The sequence below is a fragment of the Rhinatrema bivittatum genome, chromosome 2 (assembly GCF_901001135.1).
Source record: "Rhinatrema bivittatum chromosome 2, aRhiBiv1.1, whole genome shotgun sequence".
In the NCBI taxonomy this organism is placed as follows: domain Eukaryota; kingdom Metazoa; phylum Chordata; class Amphibia; order Gymnophiona; family Rhinatrematidae; genus Rhinatrema; species Rhinatrema bivittatum.
Window position 1 is genome coordinate 585367136 of NC_042616.1, and position 15921 is coordinate 585383056.

Consider the following 15921-nt stretch of genomic DNA (forward strand, 5'->3'; position numbering starts at 1 on the left):
ACATTTAACAGTGGTAAAAATATGCATGGGGGACTGACAACATGCCTACTTTACCTAAGGGAAAACTAGGTGGGATAAGAGGTGGAGTTAGGTTGGGGAGGCAACACAACTCATAGCTTTGCATTTTCAAAACTATGTATATTGTTTTTCAGAGAAAAAGTATCCCCAGAAATAGCAGATGCAAATCTCTACGGATACTTTTTCCCTAGGCAATTTTGGAAAGGGAAAGTTCATGTGTATTTTAACTTTGAGAACTAGTGCTAAAGTCCATGGGAGAAAGTACCTGTGAACTTTGCAATAATCTGCATGGTTTTGAAAATTGACTCCAAAAGGGATAGAAATTATGGAAGTAGTGCAATGTAATAAATGTGAGCAACAGTCTTTACAAAAATATACCAGAGCTTCAGTGTTGCCCTTTTTGTATTCCATTCTCTGGACTGAGGATCAACTTGGCGGGGGTGTGGCACTTTATGTCCGGGAGGGTATAGAGTCCAACAGGATAAAGATCATACAAGAGACTAAATGCTCTGTAGAATCTATATTGGTAGAAATCCCATGTGTGTTGGGTAAGAGTATAGTGATAGGAGTATACTGCTGTCCACCTGGACAAAATGGTCAGACAGATGATGAAATGCTAAGAGAAATCAGGGAAGCTAACCAATTTGGCAGTGCAATAATAATGGGAGATTTCAATTACCCACTAGAAAGACGTCATGCAAATATGATTTTGCTTAATGTGCTGTTACTTATGGAGCCATCATAACACCTGCAGGCATACCAGCGTTTTTTGCTTACAGGTTTTGCCACTTCAGGTCATGTTTAATCATTGGCTCAAGTCCTTTATTCTTCTACGTATTTTTTAAAATTTTTTAAATTTTTGTAAAATTCTGTATCGGGGTTGTATCTTCCTTAGAATGACTTTCAATGTCAATTACAGGTCAGTCCGACGCGCGTTTCACATCGCTGCATCAGGGACTGAGACACATACACTCTGCTTCAGTTTTTTTGACGGATGTAAATTGTCTGAGCTCAGACGCCGGTAAGAGGAAACGGCGGCAAGGTTGGAAAACAAAAGCCTGAGTAACGGGGCAATTTACATCCGTCAAAAAAACTGAAGCGGAGTGTATGTGTCTCAGTCCCTGATGCAGCGATGTGAAACGCGCGTCGGACTGACCTGTAATTGACATTGAAAGTCATTCTAAGGAAGATACAACCCCGATACAGAATTTTACAAAAATTTTAAAAAATACGTAGAAGAATAAAGGACTTGAGCCAATGATTAAACATGACCTGAAGTGGCAAAACCTCTAAGCAAAAAACGCTGGTATGCCTGCAGGTGTTATGATGGCTCCATAAGTAACAGCACATTAAGCAAAATCATATTTGCATGACGTCTTTCTAGTGAAGAATTGCATTCGTTGTGTTGGATCGTAACTGTTTATAGTGTGAGATTTCAATTACCCCAATATTGACTGGGTAAATGTAACATCAGGACTTGCTAGAGACATAAAGTTCCTGGATGTAATAAATGACTGCTTCATGGAGCAATTGGTTCAGGAACCAACAAGAGAGGGAGCTATTTTAGATTTAATTCTTAGTGGAACGCAGGATTTGGTGAGAGAGGTAACGGTGGTGGGGCCACTTGGCAACAGTGATCATAACATGATCAAATTTAAACTAATAACTGGAAGGGGAAAAATAAGTAAATCTGCAGCTCTAACACTAAATTTTCAAACGGGAAACTTTGATAAAATGAGGAAAATAGTTAGAAAAAAACTGAAAGGTGCAGCTGCAAAGGTTAAAAGTGTTCAACAGGCTTGGACATTGTTTAAAAATACAATCCTAGAGGCACAGTTCATATGTATTCCACGCATTAAGAAAGGTGGAAGAAAGGCAAAACTATTACCGTCATGGTTAAAAGGTGAAGTGAAAGAGGCTATTTTAGCCAAAAAAACATCCTTCAAAAATTGGAAGGATCCATCTGAAGAAAATAGGATAAAACATAAGCATGGTTAAGTGTAAAACATTGATAAGACAGGAGAAGAGAGAATTTGAAATGAAGTTGGCCATATAGGCAAAAATTCATAATAAAAACTTTTAAAAATATATCCAAAGCAAGAAACCAGTGAGGGAGTCGGTTGGACCATTAGATGACCGAGGGGTTAAAGGGGCTCTTAAGGAAGATAGGAAAATTAGTCCTTACCTGTTAATTTTCGTTCCTGAAGTACCACGGATCAGTCCAAACCTTGGGTTGAGTCTCCTTTCCAGCAGGTGCAGACAGACTAAAACTGAAAGGATATCCTATATGAGGACAGAGCCTATCCTGTAACCCTTCAGTATAACCATTGTCAAAGCAGAAAACAACAAAACCAGAATAGGATCAAGCAAGTAACCATAAAGCTCAATGGAGCAACTGTAACACAATGTAAGAAAACATGGTATGACTAACCGCTCTTGCATATACTTGGTACTTGTACAACCAAGGCTTCCGGTGTAATTGCACAGTAACTTGTAAAGGATGAAGTATCAAAATTTGCGAATCTGCAAGAATAAGCTTTGAGAGGACAGAAAAGAAAGACAAACAGGGAAGGGCGTCTGGACTGATCCGTGGTACTACAGGAACGAAAATTAACAGTTAAGAACTAATTTTCCTTTCCCTGTATGTACCCGGATCAGTCCAGACCTTGGGATGTACCAAAGCTTCCCTATACCGGGTGGGACCGAGACAGTCCCGCTCGAAGCACTTGTTGTCCAAAGGAACCAAAAACCGGAGCTTGCACATCCAGACGGTAGTGTCGAGCAAAAGCATGCAAGGACGTCCATGTGGCAGCCCTGCCAATCCCCTGCGGAGAGACCGATTGACTCTCCGCCCAGGAAATAGCTTGAGAATGTAGCAAATGAGCCTGTAGACCCTCGGGAACCGCCCGACTTGGCAGAGATAGGCTGAGATCGCCTCTTTCAACCACCGCGCGAGAGTGGTCTCAGAAGCCGGCTTATCCCGATTAGGACCACTCCAGAGAACATAAATATGGTCCGGGACCAGAGAGTCATTGGTAACTGGGAGACACTGAAGTAGAACTCAATTAACATTCAGCTGACGAAGATCGCCCCCAGCCGTACCCGCAATCTCCTCTGGGGAGAACGCAGTGAGCTCTACCGACTGGTTGGCATGAAAGGTAGAGATAACCTTAGGCAAGAAAGAAGGAACTGTCTTGAGGAAACCCCTGAATCGGAAAAGCGCAAGAAAGGTTCCCGACTGCACAACGCTTGGATCTCGGAGACCCGCTGAGCGGAGGAGATAGAGATAAGAAAAAAACTGCCTTGAGCGTGAAAACCTATAACGTAATCTGATGGAGAGGTTCGAATGAGGCAGCACAGAGGGCCCGGAGGACCAGAATAAGACTCCACGACGGACAAGGGAAACGAGAAGGTGGACGTAGGTGTTTGAGTCCCTTCAGAAACCGAAACACGTCCGGGTGGCCTAAGGGTTGACCGTCTACCCGACCCAGGAAAGAGCCGACAGCGGAGACTGGAACGTGCAGAGAACTGAAGGAAAAACCTTGGGAAGACCCTTCTGAAGGAAAGAAAGCACCAACGAGACCGGGTCGGAGCGAGCTGAGACACCCGACTCCACACAACCAGACTCAAAACCTTCCAGATACGCACCTAAGCCAGGGAAGTCGACAGTTTCCGGGCCCGCAGTCGGGTGGAGATGACCTCTTCCTTATAGCCCTTACGCCTCAGGCGTCACTGTTCAAAAGCCAGGCCGCTAGACAGAAGCGATCGGCTGGTCGAAAAACACAGGCCACTGTTGAAGCAGGCGAAGGAGATAACCTAACCGAAGAGGTCCATCTGTCGCCAGGTTGATGAGATCAGCGAACCACGGCCTGCTTGGCCACTCGGGTGCTACCAGAACCCAGGGTCCCCAATGGAGCTCTATTCTACTGAGAACTGTCCCACCAGAGGCCAAGGGGGGAACACGTACCGAAGGATGTCTGAGGGGCAAGGGAGAGTCAGAGCATCCAAGCCGTGCTCCCTCCAGCGGCTGAAGAATTGATTTGCCTTGGAATTGTGCAAGGTTGCCATGAGGGCCAGGCGGGGGGAACCCCACCTGTAAACAATCAGATCCATGGCCACGTCTGAGAGCTCCCACTCCCCCAGATCGAGCGATTGACGACTGAGGAAATTGGCCTGAACATGCTCCTTGCCTGCGATGTGGAAGGCCGCCAGGCACTCCAGGTGTCGGGCCGCCCAGGCGAAGAGATGGCTGGCTTCTCGGGCCACCAGAGGATAGCGAGTGCCTCCATGACGAGTGATGTAAGCCACGGTGGTGGAGTCCTCGGACAGCCCCTTTACCGCGGATCAGGGGGAGAAACTCCTGCAGAGTCAATTGCATCGCCCGAGTCTCCAACCGATTGATGTGCTAGCGAGAGTGGATTGGTGACCAGATCCGCCGGACAGACTGGGATAGACAGACCGCCCCCCCAGGCCGAGAGACTGGCGTCCGTGGTTACTATCGGCCACTGTGAAGCTTGGTTAGGCATTCCCTGGAGAAGATGAGGAAGCGAGAGCCACCACTGCAAGTCGGCAATGGAGGAATCCAAGAACAGGAGGACTATGTGAAACCATTACAACACTAGCTGCCAACGGGGTAGCAAAGCTTTCTGTGACGGTCGCATATGAGCAAATGCCCAGGGGACGAGGTCGATTGCGGAGACCATGGACCCAACGACCGGCGGGTAGCCACGCCCCACGCGAATGTGGAAGTGGGCTCCCAGGAACCCTAAGTCCTGGGAGGGCTGAGGGTTGTCCACGGAAGAATTCAATATCCAACCGAGAAACACGAGGAGAGCTAATACCCGATCCACCGTTAGATTGGCAAGAGCCACCGACTGGGCCCGTACAAGGACCACCACCAGGACCTCGGGAAAAACGTGTGATGCAGGCACGAGGCCGAAGGGCAGCAGCCGAAAGTGGAAAAACCTGGTGAGGACAAGGGAGCGAAGATACCCCAGGCAATCGCAGTGAAGCGGAAAATGGGAGCATGCCGCTGTCAGAACGAGCGAAGGCACGCCGCTGTCAGAACGAGCGAAGGCAGGGCGAACCGCCGCGATGACCATTCGCATGGTGTTCATACAGAAGAATAGGATCTGAAGGCCCCAGAGGACCCCCTTGAGAGCTAAGATCGGCCGAGAAGGTCAGTCCTTCACGGGCACCACTAAGTAAGTAAAATACCGGCCAGGGCCGCGCTCCCTTACTAGAACGGAAGCCACCGCGCCCTGACTCTGTAGTTTGTTGGGGGTTCGGACAATGTCGGAGACCCACCAGACCGCCGCGATCTTGACCCTTTCCTGGAAGAAAAAAGGTGGAAAAAACGGTCACCCTGACAAGGGACCAAGGAACGGGTTCACTAAACTTACTTCCGGGCAGGTTCCGGGGCGGAGCGCGAGGATGGCCCTCGCGAAGGGAGCGACGCCCGCTAAAAAACCTGTGAGCAGGACTGAGAGCGAGAAGAATAACCCCCAGAGGGGCTACCTCAGCTGCGGGGCATATACTGACTCTATCCCCGGAAGGCGGACGGGAGCGTGAATGTTTCGGACGGTCCGCCAGAGCATAGGAACCTTGACTTCCCCTGAGGAACCAATAAGCTTCTCAAGGTCCGCTCCAAAGAGCAACTCACCGTTGAAGGACAATTCGCCGAGCCACGCCTGGAAGGACAGATCGGCTATCCAATTTGACGACCAGAGGAGTCGTGTGGCGGACACCACAGAGGCCATCGCCTCTGCATGGACGCGAAGGTCGCAGAGCACAGCAGCCCCATGAGTGATAATGGCTTCCAAATGTTCAGCCTCTGCAGACGGGAGGTCCTGGGTGCCGAGTACTTGTTGAACCCACCTGAGACCTGCCCGCTGACTGAGACTGTTGCAGACCGCCGCATGGACCCCCAGAGCTAGGACTTAAAAAATGTGTGGTATGTATGCCTCGAGCTTACGGTCCTGTCCGCGCAGTGGGAGCTTTCAACATATCTAAAATATACGCACTCCCCACCTGGAGTCTCGCTACAGGTGCCTCCCATGCCTGCAAGAGCAGTAGCTTGCGCGGGGGAGGGGGTGGAATTACTTGCAGGAGCCCTGAGTCCAGCCAGGCTCGGGTCCATAAATGTATCTATTAATCTTTTTCTCTTTTTTCCAAGGAGGCCGTAGTATCCGCGGAGGGCCCCTCCCCCTCCCAGCCCCAATTCCTCCTTTGAAAAATATGCAGAGGACCCTGAGAATGGCACCCTCCAGGGATGGGCGGGCAATCACAAAAAGAGACATGGGATCAGGATCCAGAAGAACTGAGACCCCCAGGGAGGGGGGGGGCCACCCCTGGAACCACCCCCACCCAGCAAAGCGATCCCGGGGCTAATGCGGCCGGGCAACCAGCGAACGACACGTAGCACGGACACAAATTTTTTTTTTAATATGGGGGGGCAAGGGGGGGGGACCCATCTCCTCCTCCTGCCGGTTAGATAAACAAAATTTGTGCAGGAGGAATCCACAGAAAAAAAAAAAACAGGCCCTGAATTTCCTGGGGGAAGGGGGGGGGAGGGTGTCAGGAATCCCATCCAGGGGGACCGTGGGGCTGAAATTGAGGGGGCTCTGAAAAATTTGGCCCCCCAACCCCAGGCAGCTCCAAAAACGGAGCTGCCGAAAAATTCAAGATGGCTGCCGTTCCTGGGCTTTGCCGACCTGGGAACGGCCTGGCCATGCTGAGGGGACACGATCCCCGAGCTAAATTTGCCCGTCCTGCCGAGGAGGGCCTTCCCCACCCGGCAGGAAGGTTGAGCAGAGCCCCTCGTGCGAAAAATCACGACGACGGCTGCTCACAGAGGAAGGCAGGCTGCCAGCCGCGGATGAGAAGCCGTTCTGAAGAAAAAAAATTTAAAAATAGATTTCATTGGCAGCCTGCCGGCAGGAGTGAAGCACAAGAGAAAAACCTGCTGACTCCTGCCTGTCTGGCTGCCTGTTCAATCCCCCAGTAAGTACCATTTAAAAAATCAGAATGAAATCGCTACTTTAATTTTTTTTTTTTTTTTTTAACACAGATTGAGCATAGCAAGGAAGCTCTAGGCTTCCTGGGCAGCCGGGGGGGGGGGGGGGGGGAGACGAGCACTGGACCACCAGCCTCAGTCCCTACCGCAGCAAGGATGGGGGAGAGGGGGGAGACTAACACTGGACCACCAGCGTCTGTCCCCACAGCCACGAGAATGGGGGAGGGGGAGGAGATTAGCACTGGACCACCACGCTTGGTCTCCACAGCACTTAAGGACTCAAGCTATGCTCTGCACAAGGGGCGAAGCCCCCCTGTATCCGGCAAGAGCCAGGAGACAGGACCGTCTCCTGCACAAAAGAAAAGCTAAACTCCCTGTCTAGTGTCTAATTATTTTTTATTTATTTTTTTTTTTTACAGGAAGAAAAACCAAACGAGATCCCTAAGGAAGAAGTACTTGCTTGATCCAAGAAGAAAGGAAGAAAAAGAAGGCTAACTAGCCTAGATCAGGAGACCGAAGGGTGAACTGCTGCACCTGCTGGAGACAGACAAATACTGAAAGGTTACAGGATAGGCTCTGTCCTCATATAGGATATCCTTTCAGTTTTAGTCTGTCTCCACCTGCTGGAAAGGAGGCTCAACCCAAGGTCTGGACTGATCCGGGTATGTACAGGGAAAAGGCCATTGCAGAAAAACTAAATGAATTATTTGCTTTCATACTTACTAATGAGTATTTTGGGACGATACCAGTTCCGGAGATGGTTTTCAGGGGTGATGAGGCAGATGAACTGAACGAAATCACTGTGAACCTGGAAGATGTAGTAGGCCAGATTGAAAAACTAAAGAGTAGCAAATCACCTGGACCAGATGGTATGCATCCTAGGCTACTTAAGGAACTCAAAAATGAAATTTCTGATCTATTAGTTAAAATTTGTAACCTATCATTAAAAACATCCATTGTACCTGAAGACTGGAGGGTGGCCAATGTAACCCCAATATTTAAAAAAAGCTCTAGGGGCGATCCAGGTAACTATAGACCAGTGAGCCTAACTTCAGTGCCGGGTAAAATAGTGGAAACTATTCTCAAGATCAAAATCGTAGAGCATATAGAAAGACATGATTTAATGGAACACAATCAACATGGATTTAATCAAGGGAAGTCTTGCCTAACAAATTTGCTTCTTTTTTTGAAGGGATTAATAAACATGTGGATAAAGGTGAACCGGTAGATATAGTGTATTTGGATTTTCAGAAGGCATTTGCCAAAGTCCCTCATGAGAGGCTTCTACGAAAACCAAAAAGTCATGGGATAGGAGGTGATGTCCTTTCATGGATTACAAACTGGTTAAAAGACAGGAAACAGAGTAGGATTAAATGGTCAATTTTCTCAGTGGAAAAGGGTAAACAGTGGAGTGCCTCAGGGATCTGTACTTGGACCGGTGCTTTTCAATATATATATATAAATGATCTGGAAAGGAATACGACGAGTGAGGTTATCAAATCTGCGGATGATACAAAATTATTCAGAGTAGTTAAATCACAAGCAGACTGTGATACATTACAGGAGGACCTTGCAAGACTGGAAGATTGGGCATCCAAATGCAGATGAAATTTAATGTGGACAAGTGCAAAGTGTTGCATATAGGGAAAAATAACCCTTGCTGTAGTTACACGATGTTAGGTTCTATATTAGGAGCTACCACGCAGGAAAAAGATCTAGGCATCATAGTGGATAATCCTTTAAAATTGTCGGCTCAGTGTGCTGCAGCAGTGAAAAAAGCAAACAGAATGTTATGAATTATTAGGAAGGGAATGGTTAATAAAACAGAAAATGTCATAATGCCTCTATATTGCTCCATGGTGAGACCGCACCTTGAATACTGTGTACAATTCTGGTCACCACATCTCAAAAAAGATATGGTTGCAATGGAGAAGGTACAGAGAAGGGCAACCAAAATGACAAAGGGGATGGAACAGCTCCCCTATGAGGAAAGGCTGAAGAGGTTAGTGCTGTTCAGCTTGGAGAAGACACGGCTGAGGGGGGATATGATAGAGGTCTTTAAGATCATGAGAGGTCTTGAACGAGTAGATGTGACTCGGTTATTTACACTTTCGAATAATAGAAGGACTAGGGGGCATTCCATGAAGTTAGCAAGTAGCACATTTAAGACTAATCGGAGAAAAAATGTTTTCACTCAACGTACAATAAAGCTCTGGAATTTGTTGCCAGAGGATGTGGTTAGTGCAGTTAGTGTAGCTGGGTTCAAAAAAGGTTTGGATAAGTTCTTGGAGGAGAAGTCCATTAACGGCTATTAATCAAGTTTACTTAGGGAATAGCCACTGCTATTAGTTGCATCAGTGGCATGGGATTTTCTTAGTGTTTGGGTAATTGCCAGGTTCTTGTGGCCTGGTTTGGCCTCTGTTGGAAACAGGATGCTGGGCTTGATGGACCCTTGGTCTAACCCAGCATGGCAATTTCTTATGTTCTTAAGTCCCGGGGCTTTACTAAAGGAGCAGTCCAGGGGCAGGGGTGGGGCCAGAGGCCTCAGACAGAGTGGCCATTGCCACTGTGTCGGAGGATCGTGTGCCGGCGTGCGCAACTTGCGCCTGTCCAGAGGCAGGTGCAAAAGGTAGGATAAACATTTTTTGTTTTGGGGGGGGGGGGGGTTAGAGTAGGGATAAGGGGGGGGAAAGGTTAGGAGAAGGGGTGGGAAAGTTAGGTTAGGGGGAAGGGAACAGAGGAAGGCAGCGTGGCTCGGCGCACGCAAGGTGCACAATTGTGCACCCCCTTGTGCGCGCCGACCCCCTATTTTATAACATGCATGCCTGTCCATGTACAAGCTTTTAAAATCTACCCCAGTGAGTTGCATCTGGTGCTCAGTGCATGTTCTCCACATCTCACTCTGCCTGGGGATAATAAATAAAATGGAAAGCCTGAAAGGAGACAGAAGGTGGAAAGAGGAGGAGGAAGGTGCTGTGTGTGTGTGCAATATAAAGTGGGGCCTGGCTGATTATGTCCTGGATGCTGCCTATTAATTCCCACCCTCTGAAGATCATGCTGTAGCTAAGAAAGGAATATGAGACTGCACATGCGTTCAGAAAGGAGCTCTCATACATTTGTGAGCTGCTGCTGGTTTCTCTTGTTGCTGTTAAGTGCTGAAAGCAAAACTTGAGCGCTAATTGGGACTTGAGCATCAGGCAGTGGTAACTTTTCCATGGCACACCTGATGGCACAATGGTTGAGAAGCATTGCTATAATTCACCTGATTCAAGATATTCCATAATTCTTTTCTTTCAAGGGGCATGCTATCCCTTCTTCAGGATATGTAGATATTTCTGGAAAGTAACTACAGACTTTTTTAAACTGCTGCACACTTCAACACCTAAAAGAAAGAGGGGGTTATCCCCCAACACATATCACCTGGGTTATAGCCATAGTAGTTCACAGCTGAAAAAGACCCATTGACCTCAATAAAATTTTGTACACTTAATTGATCATGTTATATGCCTGCCTGCACATGGTTCTTCTACTCCATCCTTGGAGATGTTAATATCTATGAAGAAAAAAGCTAGATCCTGAAATATCCTGACCACTCCAAATAAACATCTCTCCTCTTTTGTATACCCGCTCTCCCTCACCCGCCTTAGACACCTGTTATCCCTCATAACCAATTTCCTTTACTGCCCCTGACCAGAGCACTCCCACACTCAGTCTGGTCTTTTTACTGCTCCTTTCCAGAGTTGACGACAGCTCAATGTACGCCCTGAGCTCTTTTATAAATATTTATTATTTGCTTGTTTGCTATTATCTGTTAATTTATTGTTATCTGATGTTATTATCATTATGAAGCTATTCTTGAATGTTATTTTAGCAATTTGTATTTAACCCAGATATTATTTTCTTGAACCCAAGTTCCATTTTATCCCTTGTTCCATGTAATACTCTTATGCAACTTCCGTTTTAATGTAAACCGACGTGATATGTACTTGGTACATGAACGCCGGTATACAAAAATTCAAAATAAATAATAAATAAATAGACCCGATACTCCAAAATGAAAGTAAGACCTATTAATGTATAATAAATGCCATTGGGCAGAGATCATTCAAATGAGTTTTCATATTGAAATGTTTGTAGGAAGATTGTATGAACACTAAGATATTAATGGCTAAGGTATATAAAAGTGAGGCATTATTGCACAGACATTACCCTAATGAAGGTTTCAGATGGGGGAAAACGGGAAAAAAAAATATTTTCTCTTTGGAATGATAAAATCAGCTCCTTTTAGCTTAGAGATCCTTGATAGTCTTGCAGCTTGCTATGGAAATTGCCATATGTTATCTTACCATAGGTTATATATTTATGTGACACTCCAGGCTACCTGTACACAGTTTTTAATTTCAGTGAAGAACTCTTCTCATACAGCTTATATGTAGACTGTGTTCTCTGGGCAGTGTGCATTTTCATACTGAACGCTACATTGTTTAATATTTCTTATATATATATTAGGTACATTAAGAATGAACTATTCCATTCTTCCTTTTTTTCAGAAAGAAGGAACAAGATCCGTGAAATTTCAAAATGATAATGTTGTGAATGCTTCAAGTACAATGATTGAGAACAGCATGAATTTGTTTTGGGTGATCTGTCTAACTTGTTACTTGTGTAATGGGAGAAATATGATAGGGGGGGTTCCAGTTTCTCTGTGATTTATATAAAATCCTACAACTGCAAGCTGACTTTTGAGGTTGGGCTTCAGAAGGGGGGAGGCATAAGGAGTTATTCCAAACATATCTGGCCTATCTTAATGAACACTGTTTTTCAAATGCTTTATTTGTCAGACTCACTATGCTTTTTCTTCTAGTGCTAGCTTTTATTATAGTGCACATTGTCATAGCCGAGGACAAAATCACATGTAATCTAGAGCGGCCACGTGCCCAAAAGGAACATGAAGCTGATTTCTTATCCTCTGGCAAATGAGGGACCCGAGTTTCCCAACTTCCCCACATCACTGTGAAATAAAAGAGAACTCTTAATCTTGTGAGACTGAACTAAGAAATGATGTCCTCCTACCAATTTTGTAGCTACAGCAGCTGCCAAGTCAATCTCACTGAAGCAACTCAGCGAAGACAAGGTCACAGCCTGCAAGTTCTGAAGGCTGTTCCATTACAGCTCTACTATCCGGCCCAGACCCCTCAGGCTCCTGAGAGAGATGCCGATCAGCTCTAGCCACCAGGGAACCACAAGAGGCAATCTGCCACAAGATATCTGCAAGGTCAATGCCACGGCCTCAAGGCTTGTTAAAGGATAGCTGCAATCCTCCTAACCTGAGCCACTGTTAGAGCTGCCCCTCCTTCTGCCTGAATGGTAGTATGTTTTGTAACAGAACACCGAAAAAAAAGCTCTGTCCCGCTTTCAGTAAACTTTTGTGAGACTCAGCGTCCGAATATAAGAGATATTTTTGAAATATGAGAAATATCTTTACCTACCACTGAGGAAGCTATACCCCATAGCGAAACACCAGCCGCTGTCGGGTTTAGAGTGTTTACCATCTTTGGGTTTATAATATTTAATCATCTTGAGTCAGGACATTGATAAAAATCTATCGTCAAGCTGCATAAGCCGCAAATGATTAGTAGACCGGACGATTCTTCAGTGCAAAGGATGCGTTGACTGGCTTTCTGATGCGGCATACACAAAAAGGGGTAGATTTTTAAAAACTGCGCAGCAGGCGCAAACAAAAGTACGCTGGATTTTATAAGATACGCGCATAGCCGCGCGTATCCTCTAAAATCCTGGATCGGCGCGCGCAAGGCTGCCGATTTTAGGCAGCCGGCGCGCGCCGAGCAGCCTGCCTCCGTTCCCTCTGAGGCCGCTCCGAAATCGGAGCGGCCTCGGAGGGAACTCTCTTTCGCCCTCCCCTCACCTTCCCCTCCCTTCCTCTACCTAACCCACCCCCCCGGCCCTATCTAAACCCCCCCCCCTACCTTTATCCATGGATTTACGCCTCCCGGAGAAGGACGTAAATCCACGCGCGCCGAGACCCGACCCGGGGGTGGTTCCGGAGGGCGTGGCCATGCCCCCGGAACGCCCTGGCCCGAAACCACGCCCCCGGGCCCGCCCCCGAAACGCCGCATCCCGCCCCCAAAACACTGCGTCGTTCGGCCCCGCCCCCGACACGCCCCCTTCCAAAAACCCCGGGACCTACGCGCGTCCCGGGGTTCTGCGCGCGCCAGCAGCCTATGGAAAATAGGCGCGCCGGCGCACAAGGCCCTGCTCGCGTAAATCCGCCCGGATTTACGCGAGCAGGGCTTTTAAAATCCGCCCGAAAATGTAAAAGTCTAAACAAAATTCACATTTTTGATGGAAGACTAATTTTGTCTTTGAATATTCTAGAAGCAGTTCCTCCTTTTTTTGTTTACAGAACACACCAGCGCATCGATCTTCAAGAATCGCAACTGCTGTCCTGCCTGCAAATCCAAAGGATATAAACCCACCAAGGCCCGCTCCTCTTTAAAGATGGGACTGGAGCATTTCATTCAAGGCCAATCAACTTATGTAGGGTGACCAATAAGTGGTCCTTCGTCTACGCACCTATAGAATCGCTGCCAGCCACTTCAAGCAGCTTCACAGTTGGAAGAGGGCCATGTGATTCTAAATCTGACATGCAAAGACTGTCAGGAAGCACTGCACCACAGCGTTTACATGCGGTGGCAGAGAAGTGGGGACCCAGAGCATGCGATCCTGACCTAGGAGGTATTACCATCTCAGAAGGCCGTCCCTGCAGAAAAGGCAGAAGTCACTGAATAAAATTCCACCCAGGAAAAGGATGGGTCCATACCAGGCCCATAGGCCGAAACCTGACATCCCTGCATTTAGCCTCTCCTGAAGATGTCTCTGCCCACGGATCAACTAAGAAGGGTTCCCTCCAAACCCACTCCCCTCAGCATCAGCAACAGTAATAGAAGCAAAGTTCCTCAAGCATCCAGGAAGCGGTGATACAGGCTTGTATAAAAAACAAAAAACTCTGGATATATCTACTTTATAAGGCAAGGAGCACAATGGCCAAGCAAGGACTTCTCCGATGCTGGTGTTATGCTGCCACTCACTGCAGTCCGATATGCGCTCAAGAAGGCACTCAGCTATGCGCAGAAGATGCGCACAGAGACATGCGTTCAGTTACCTGGACAGCTACATGGCCAGGTACATACACAAAAGCTGTGCAGACAAAAAGCTGCATGCAGCTAGCTACACGCACAATACTCATTTAACCATGTGTGCACAATACGCGCTCAGTGACGTGACCAAACATGCACACTTCCAAGCCGCATAAGTTCATGCACAAACAGGAGTCACAGGCCCACACCACAAAAAAACATACGAAGAAATCACTGTGGCCTACCATACTGTCAAGACATTAAACTTGAATAGCACAGCCTGGCCAAAAGGCTGCTCACCCTACTGAGCCTTCGCTGCCTCCACACATCCCCAGAGATGTGAACGGGAAGATGCCAAACATCAACGCCGAGAAGAAAGACCTGGTAAGACAAAGAGGGAAGGAAAGCCTCACTACCAAATCTTCTTCAGTTTTATCTTTTTTTTTTTTTTTAACCCAATGTCAGCCCTCCTTGGCTGAAGGCAGGAATGGGTCTCCGGCTGCAAAGGGAGGGGGGCGAAAGCCTTCACCACTGAGTCTCTGTCGGCCTGCAACCACGATTTGTCTCTTTTGTTTAAGTCCACACCTGACAAAAGGCTACTGCACTCCAGGCACTCAACTGAGGGAGGGACATCATGGCATCACCTCAGGAGGCAAGTGGTGCAGTCCAGTCGTCATTTTCTGCAGAAAGTGTCTTTATTTTTATTTATTTATTTATACTACAAGCAATCCCCAGTAGGAAAATGCATGTCCACCATCTGCTGGAGACAGAAAATACTGGCAGGCTCATGTCAGGGCAGGGCTGTATATCCATGACATCAGCTTTTACTCTGTCTCCATTGGCTGGTAGAAGTGCATAACCTACTGGTGGGGATTGGCCTGCCTGAATGCTAAGGCAGTGAATCTTGCTAGAGCGTATTGATAAAATAGTAAATCAGTATCTGATGGTATTCACCCTAGGGTTCTAAAGGGATGTAAATACGAAATTGCAAATTAGGAAACTATAGGTTATCAGTCCAAGCAATCTCTTTACCCAAGGACTGAAGTAAGAGAAGGCTTGGAGGTAACTACCCTAAAAAACTTGCTGGGTAGAACAGATTGATGGACTATTTTGGTCTTTATCTGCCATATTATCATAAGTGCAGCCAATATAACAATTTTCAAAAAAGGCTCTAAAGGTAACCACTACAGCCTAGTGAACCTGATTACAAAACATATGGATAAACATGAGATAATGGAGGGAAGAGCCAGCATGGATTTATAGACATGAGGTCGTAGTTTTCTACTTTTAGAATTCTGTGTGTATAAAGGGTCAACAATGTGCCACAAAAAAAAATTGTAATACATTAATAATCATAGTAATTATTTTCTGACAATGTTTTTATTAGTTGATCATTCTACAAGTTAGGACTGTAGCAATAATCTATACCTAAAAATTGTTATTTCTTTTAGAGCCATCCTTTGACTACTGATGAAGTAAACAAAATTCACCATAATTTCAAATACATCTCGACCCATTCTCGACTATATGTCTACTGAAACGGATTAAAAACGTGCCCGCTTAGTTAGCGACAGGGTTCATTTTGTCCACTGGGTTAAATCAATCAACCTGCACATCACCAAACAAAAAAAAAAGCAGGTATTTTAAGCAGCCGCCACTTTTAACTTTAACCTAGAATTGCTAGTACGTCTCGCTCCCGCTTGCTCCGCCGGAGCCTTGACAGGTTCTACA